General features: G+C 43.8%; 1 pseudogene across 1 annotated transcript; it reads left to right on the top strand.

Moving 5' to 3' along the window:
• Window positions 1-1,115: 1,115 nt before the first annotated feature.
• LOC108517694 (dipeptidyl peptidase 3 pseudogene) lies at window positions 1,116-3,445 on the top strand (annotated as a pseudogene). Its single transcript, XR_001882189.1, has one exon. The product of XR_001882189.1 is annotated as a dipeptidyl peptidase 3 pseudogene (transcript).
• The last annotated feature ends 4,260 nt before the right edge of the window (window positions 3,446-7,705 follow it).

The raw sequence follows: 7,705 nt of genomic DNA on the forward strand, positions 1-7,705 counted from the left end.
AAAGAAAAGGAAAAATCCAATAAAATATCATTGCATATGTATGGACATGCACATATATATATGTGAATATACTTGAGTATATATGTATTCATCACAAAAGATCATATAAAATATTGCTAATAGTAATTATAGCATGGTGGTGAGATTATAAGCAAAAGCAAATTTATTTAGTTTATCAGTATTTCATATATTTCAAATGAAATTTTTGTATCAGCAGAAACATAGAACAATATTATGAGGAAATTCAGAACACAGTGTTTACAGTAACAATTTAAATGAAAAAATTAATTCTAGTGTCTCTGCTATGATTATAGCAAACTAGAAATTGCATATACATATGAAAATATATTCTAAAGAATGTAGAATTAAAACAGTTAATTTGATATAGTTTTCAATTGTGTAACCATTTTTTTCAAAAACAATTGTTTTTTCTTTAAAAGATGAAAGCATAAACTTCACTGAGAGAGACTCTGATGGCAGGTCAAGCAATAGAAGAGGAAATTATATAGATCCAGTATAATTTGTGTTCAAATGTAGTTTCTCACTGCACATATCCAGTTGTGTCTGTCAGATACAAACTGTTATTGCTATCATTAGCCAACAAGTAAATCCCTGATAAATGAGCATGCCAGAGGGTGCCCCTTCAGTCATCTTTGGCACGGCCCTGCCATTAATCTAAGGAAAACTTTTTCTGTGATCTTGGAGCCTTACTCATATTTTGTGACCTTGAGCTATAGGCTCCGACATTGCACTAAGACCAAGGATTTGAGGGTTTCCTCACTGACTTTGACTTCAGGCCGACACACCGTTGCAAATTATTTCACCTGCCACCATGTAAGTTCCTTTTCTGTTATAAGCACACTCTCCTATACACACAAATGTAAACACACCCAAATTATTCTCAGAAGTAAAAAAATATATGGAAAGAAAATAGAAAGAAAAAATTCTTTGGGAAATAGATGTCACATGAAACAACCTTTTTCAGTTACTTTTGTGCTTTTGCTCATTGGTATGAAAGATGGTGGTGTGGAGGTAGACTACTTCTAACATTCTGGTTCGAGATCTGCTTGTTAAAATAATAATAATAAAAAGAGCTTACTCATGGATTTCTTGTTTATCCTCAGAATTACCAGTTCATTATTTAAAAGAAGTACATCCTAATTTTTTAGCAGAAATTGACTGATAAAAAACGTTGTCCATCAGTGGACATTATCTATACATTACTTATCTGATTAAAAAAAAAATTAAGCTGGGAGGATGACGTCCCTGCAGCCCTGACCTCGGCAACTCCTCTTTCCCATGTCCCCTCTCTTCCCTATCAGGGAATCATCACCTATTTCTATGGGAATCGTACCATGGAAGATGGCAAACTGGCCCAGGACTTTCTGGACTCACAGAACCTCAGTGCCTACAACACCCGGCTCTTCAAAGAGTCGACAGAGAAGTGAAGCCCCACTACAAGGTGCGGCTGGCTTCCGTGCTCGCCACAGAGCCTTCCCTGGACTCCGACGTGACTTCCAAGCTGAAGAGCTACGAATTCCGGAAAGTCCTTTCCAGGTGACCCGGGGGAACTACGTGCCCATCCTCCAGAAGGTGTTGGAGCAGCTGGAGAAAGCCAAGGCGTATGCAGCCAACAGCCACCAGGAGTAGATGCTGGCCCAGTACATAGAGAGCTTCACCCAGGACTCCACAGAGGCCCACAAGAGGGGCTCCCGCTTCTGGATCCAGGACAAAGGCCCCATCGTGGAGAGTTATATCGGGTTCATCCAGAGCTACCGTGACTCCTTTGGTTCCCGAGGAGAATTTGAAGGCCTCGTAGCTGTGGTGAATAAGGCCATGAGTGCCAAGTTTGAGCGGCTGGTGGCGAGGGCAGAGCAGCTGCTGAAGGAGTTGCCCTGGCCCCCAGCCTTTGAAAAAGACAAGTTCCTCACCCCCGACTTCACCTCCCTGGATGTTCTCACCTTCGCTGGCTCTGGCATCCCTGCCGGCATCAACATCTCCAACTACAGTGACCTGAGGCAGAAGGAAGGCTTTAAGAACGTGTCACTGGGGAAAGTGCTGGCTGTGGCCTGCGCCACGCAGTGGGAGAAGCTCACCGTTCTGGAGGAGAATAACAAGGACCTGTACATCCTCTGGAAGGGGCCCTCCTTCGATGTGCAGTTGGACCTGCATGAGCTGCTGGGCTATGGCAGCGGCAAGCTCTTCGTGCAGGATGAAAAAGGAGCATTCAGCTTTGACCAGGAGAGAGTGATCAACCCAGAGATGGGAGAGCAGATTCAGAGCTGGTATGGAGCGGGAAGACCTGGGATTGCAAGTTCAGCACCATTGCCTCCAGCTACGAAGAGTGCCAGGCTGAGAGCGTGGGCCTCTACCTCTGTCTCCACCCGCAAGTGCTGGAGACCTTTGGCTTTGAGGGGGCTGATGCGGAGGAGGTGATGTGCCTGTACTGGCTCAACATGGCTCAGGCTGGGCTTCTCGCTCTGGAGTTCTACACACGTGAGGCCTCCAACTGGCTGCAGGCCCGTATGCAGGCCCAGATTGTGATCCTGAGAGTCTTACTGGAGGCTGGCGAGGGACTTGGTACCATCACTCCCACTGCAGGCTCCGACGGGTGCCTGGATGCCCGGGTCCGTCTCGACCGCAGCAAAATCCAGTCTGTAGGCAAGCCTGCCCTAGAGCGCCTCCTGCAGAGACTTCAGGTGCTGAAGTCCACAGGGAGTGCAGCTGGAGGATGGGTCCTGTACGAGAGGTATGTGGTTGTCACTGATGGGCCCCTCCGAGGGCTTCCTCACCCTCAGGGACATGGTGCTGCTGCCTAAGGAATCTCGGAAGCTCATCGTTCAGCCCAATATTCGCCTTGAAGGCTCAGACGTGCAGCTTCTGGAATACGAGGCCTCAGCTGCTGACCTCATCCGATCCTTCTCTGAGCGTTTCCCAGAGGATGGACTCGAGTTGGAGGACATCCTCACACAGCTGGCAACAGTCGACGCCCGATTCTGAAAGGGCCCCAGTGAGGCCCCATCTGGCCAGGCTTGTGGAAGATGTGTGTGGCCTCTCCCCCAACTCCATCAAACCAAGGCTGCAAGTGGCCCTCCATTCGTGTGTGTATTTAGGGGCTAGGGGAGGGGGAGGGGCAGGGGCAGGAGCTTGGACCTTGGTACTACCTCAGCTGAGGGTGGTGACATTAACCCCTTCCATTTGTCAGCACTTTCCAGCTTGCCAAGTGCTTCCCCTCTGTGATCTCATTTCATATGCACTGCCATATGTGGAGTGAGCAAGACAGGGCTCACCAGCCTGCCTACCAGATGAGGAAATGGCAGTTCTGAAAAGTCACCAGTCTAGATCCTGCAGGTGGCATGTGACAGCTAGGGTTCAAAACATTCTCCCCAAATCCAATGCTCCTCATGTATTACTTTTATAACCAGACAAATAAATATTAGAGACAACCACCCCAAAAAATTAAAAATAAATAAAAAAAAGAAATACCTTCCTTGGTGAAAAGGCTCCAAGGAGATCCCAGTGACTTTCCATGTCCTAGTGTTCACTGATTTTTGTAATTCCCTCCCTGTGATGATTAGATTTATGTGTCTAGGCTATAGTGCCCCACTACTTAACCAAACATCAATCTAGATATTGCTATAAAGGTATTTTGTAGATGTGGTTAACGTTTATAATTAGTTGCCTTTGAGTAAAGGAGATTACTGTGGACAACATGAGTTGGTTTTGTTCAATCAGCTGAATGTGTTGAGAACAAAAAGCAGAGATGTCTCAGAGAAGAAAAAAATTCTACTTCAAGACTGAAGCTTCAACTTCTGCCTGAGTTTCCAGCTCACCAAATTACCTATGGGTTTCAGGGTTAGAAACCCATACCATTTTTTGAGCTAATCCTTAAGGTAAATCTTATGTATGTTCTATTGTCTCTGGAGAACATTGGCTGATAAACTCCCCTTGAGCGTGGGAGAGACTTGTATCTTAATTCTGACTGATAGAATATGGGAAAGGTGATAGCATGTCACTCCAGTGATTGCATTGTATTTTATAAGATCCTGTCATAGCAGACTAGAAACAAAGTCTTCCCTTGTGGGCTTAATGAATTTATGATTATGTTGAAGAGGCCCACATAACAAGTAATTTCAGCGGAGTCTATTAATCATGGGCAATTCTGGGACCCGAGAGTGGCCTCCATATGGCAACCAGTAATGACAGGGTCCTAAATTGCATCATCATACCTTCTACTAATAACCCAAATGAGGGAGGAAGTTCATTCTTCCTCAGTTGAGCCTTCAGATGAGCATACATGTTGGCTCTCATTTTGACTGCAAACTTGTGAGACCCTGAGAAGATGACCAAGCTAAGCTGTGCCTTGCCTCCTGATCCATGGAAACTAGGAGATAATGCTATCAGCTGCTAAGTTTGAGACAATTTGTTATGCAGCAATAACAAAAAATTAATCCACTTTCCAACACAGAAGAGATATTTTTATGAACAGAATCTATTAGTGTTAATCAGTTTTGATACGTTTTTAACAAAGAACCCCTTTTATAATATATAATAATATTAACATAGGACTTTAACTTAGTTTTCAAATGCCATAAAAATATGTGTGTATGTTGTGCTATAAAAGAGGGTGATAAGAGAGACACGGAGATAGGAAGATGTAGCAAGAAAGATGCAGATGGAGGATGCAGAAAGAGGAAAGGATAATTAGTAAATGTGAAATTAATCATGTCAGACTAAAGAAATGACTTTATATACTACAACTCAGACCAAAATGGCATTTAATTGACATAGATTCTGTAAAATATTCTGTTGAGAAATGTTATTACTTTAGCAAATGAGCCAAAATATGTGGTCCAGAAAAGTAAAATTTTCAAAAATTAACAACAAAAACATGTAAATGTGCTGGGTGCAGTGGCTCACGCCTGTAATTCCAGCACTTAGGGCAGCCAAGAAGGGTGGATTGCTTGAGCCCAGGAATCTGAGACCAGCCTGGGCAACATGGTGAAATTCCATCTCTAAAAAAAAAAAAAAACTCCAAAAATTATCAAGGCATCGTGGCACACTTCTGTAATCCCAGATACCAGGAAGGCTGAGAATCACCTGAGCTTGGGACATCAAGGCTGCAGTGAGCTGTGATCTTGCACTGTTATCTAGCCTGGGTGATGGAGTAAAACGCTCTCTCAAAAAAAAAAAAAAAAAAAAAAATGAAAGGAAGGAAAGTATACACCTTAGCTTTTGGAAAAGATTTATATGTACTTAAAAAAAAAATTTTGTTGAATTTTGTTTTCATTTAGAACTATATATAATCATAAGTAAGCAAAACAATCCAGTGTCAAATAGACTTAGTAAAGAATCTTACTTTATTTTATTTTTAAGAATTTTTTCTTAGGGATAGGGTGATATAGTTTGGATATGTGTTCTCACTCAAATCTCATGCTGAATTTTAATCTCCAGTATTGGAGGTTGCGAGTGGTGGGAAATGATGAAATCATCGGTGTGGATTTCTCATGAATAGTTTACCACCATCCTTTTGGTGCTGTTCTTGCCATAGTGGTAACTTATCATGAGGTCTGACTGTTTAAAAGTCCATGGCATCTTGCTGTCTCTGTTGCTCCCCATGTGACAGGCCTACTCCCCCTCTGCCTTCCATGATGATTGGAAGCTTCCTGAAACTTCCCCAGAAGCAGATACCGCTCTGTATAGCATGCAGAACTGCAAGCCAATTAAACCTCTTTTCTTTTTAAATTATCTGATACCAGGTATTTCTTTCTAGCAGTGCAAGAATGGCCACTAGAAACTTCTCTGGAAAAATGGTGGATAGGAAGTGGGACTAACTTATAGTTCTCCCTGGGATGGACAGAGTAGCATATGGGGATTCACATTGTGAACTTTTGTTCCAAGAACTACCACAGGAACATGTCAGAAAAGCCAAGAGATCACTGAAGGAAGCAGCTTGCCACTGCAGGCTCTATGAGACCTCTGAAAACCAGTGAGTGTGCAAAGTGTGAGGGGGAATTTTCACCCCCAAGCACCCATCCTCACTGGGGAACCTGAATATCCAGATCACAAGAGAAGGATTTGGCCTTGCCTGGAGCTGAGATAAATGTAGAGAGCCAAGTGAACTATGCGGGTAGAGGAAGCACAGGAAGAGCCCTGTGGGCACTCAAAATCCCCAGGGAAGCCATTCCTGACTTTTTTTCTCACAGTGGTCCTTGGGGAGGGCTTCCAGCCAGTGAAATTGAGGAAAAACCACAGGGAGAAGAAAACTTCCAGCTAAAGTTTGCAACAACTTCGAGCAAACATGAAGTTTTCTAGACAGAATCCAGGGGAGGAGGTAAACAGGGAGTGCAGATACAAGGACAGAAACTGCAGCAGGCAGGGAGGCATGAAACCTGAAAGCCCTGCTTGCCTTCTCAGAGGGGAGCCTCGTATCTTGGGGCAAGTTTTCAGCCCTGCTCTCTGGCTGCCTGGAAATAAACTAGGTGCTGCTGGGGGGACATGATGGCAGTGAGACTGGCCTTCTGGGCTGCATGGAAGATGGGTGACGCCTGTAATTGGCGGCTTTTCCCCACTCTCCTGGTGACCTGTATGAAGTAGCAGAAGCAACTATGAGTCCCCTGGAAACATAACTCCCTTGGCCTCAGAATTACACCCCCATCCCCCACGGCATCCACAGCAAGCCCCACCATGTTTGAGTCTGAGCTCAAACATGCCTAACCCTGCCCCCATCTGATGGTCTTTCTCTCCTCACCCTGGTAGCTGGAAATAAAGGACATAATCTCTTGGGAGCTCTATGGCACTGGCCACTGCCTGAGAAACCAGAATACTTATCCAGGTGATCCTAGGGCAAGCTTGTGTCCTCTCTACATTACCACAACTGATGTTCTCTTGAAAGCACCACCTCCTGGCTGGAGGCCAACCAACACAAAACTAGCTCACTAAGCAAACATAAAGCCAAGGACCTCCACAGAGTCCACTTCACTCCCCTGCTACCTCAACTGGAGCAGGTACTGGTATCCATGGCTGAGAGACCTGAAGAAACATCACATCACAGGACTCTTTGCAGACACTCCCCAGTACTAACCAGAAGTCCTTTAGCCTGACTGAGTGGCTAGACCCAGAAGAGAAATAATGATCACTGCAGTTCAGATTTTAGGAAACTCCATCCCTAGGGGAAGGGGGAGAGCATTACAAAAAGAGAGTACCCCACGTGACAAAAGAATCTGAACAATAGCCCTTGAGCCCCAGATCTTCTCTCTGACATACCCTACCCACCTGAGAAGGAACCAGAAAAGCAATTATGGTAATATGACAAAACAAGGTTATATAACACATAGAAAAGATCACACTAGCTCACTAGCAATGGATTCAAACCAAGAAGAACTCCCTGAATTTTCAGAAAAAGAATTCAGAAGATCTATTAAACTACTCAAAAGCACCAGAGAAAGGTAAATACCAACTTAAAGAAATAAAAAAAAATACAGGATATGGACAACAAAAAAAAAAAAAAAAAAAAAAAAAAAAAAACTCCAGAGAAATAGATAGCATAAATAAAAAACAATCACAGCTTCTGGAAATGAAGGACACACATTAGAGAACTGCAAAATACTCTGGAATGTCTCAGCAATGGAAATGAATAATTAGGAGAAAGAACTTTAGAACTTGAAGACAAAGCTTTTGGATTAACTGAATCCAACAAAGACAA

This window comes from Rhinopithecus bieti, unplaced genomic scaffold, assembly GCF_001698545.2.
Source record: "Rhinopithecus bieti isolate Rb0 unplaced genomic scaffold, ASM169854v2 scaffold_41145, whole genome shotgun sequence".
Taxonomy (NCBI): domain Eukaryota; kingdom Metazoa; phylum Chordata; class Mammalia; order Primates; family Cercopithecidae; genus Rhinopithecus; species Rhinopithecus bieti.